At 44.0% G+C, this 382-nt stretch overlaps 1 protein-coding gene across 6 annotated transcripts in view; it reads right to left on the reverse strand.

Moving 5' to 3' along the window:
• The window catches only part of LOC106879777 (biotin--protein ligase), a 69,603-nt gene that overhangs the window by 3,539 nt on the left and 65,682 nt on the right, over positions 1 to 382 (reverse strand). The window lies entirely within an intron of this gene.

Consider the following 382-nt stretch of genomic DNA (forward strand, 5'->3'; position numbering starts at 1 on the left):
TCTGATTTGGCAGAGTTTCTACAGCTGGATGCCCTTCCTAACGCCCACCACTCCGAGAGTGTAGTGGGTGCTTCTATGTGCCATCGGCACGAGGGCCAGTCTGGCGGTACTGGCAACACACACACACACACACACACACATATATATAGATCATGATATGCATGTGAATGTATGTAATGTATATATATAGATACATACATACATGCAATGTCAGTGATGTTCAACATCTTAAGAGAAACATTAGGCATAAGAGGCATCAGATGTGTGCAAGAGAGATGACTGCACTGGTATGGTCATGTGATGTATATGGACAAGGACAATTGTGTAAAAAAAGTGCCAATCTCTAACTGTGGAGGGAACCTGTGAAGGAGGTAAACCCAGG

This window comes from Octopus bimaculoides, chromosome 2, assembly GCF_001194135.2.
Source record: "Octopus bimaculoides isolate UCB-OBI-ISO-001 chromosome 2, ASM119413v2, whole genome shotgun sequence".
NCBI lineage: Eukaryota > Metazoa > Mollusca > Cephalopoda > Octopoda > Octopodidae > Octopus > Octopus bimaculoides.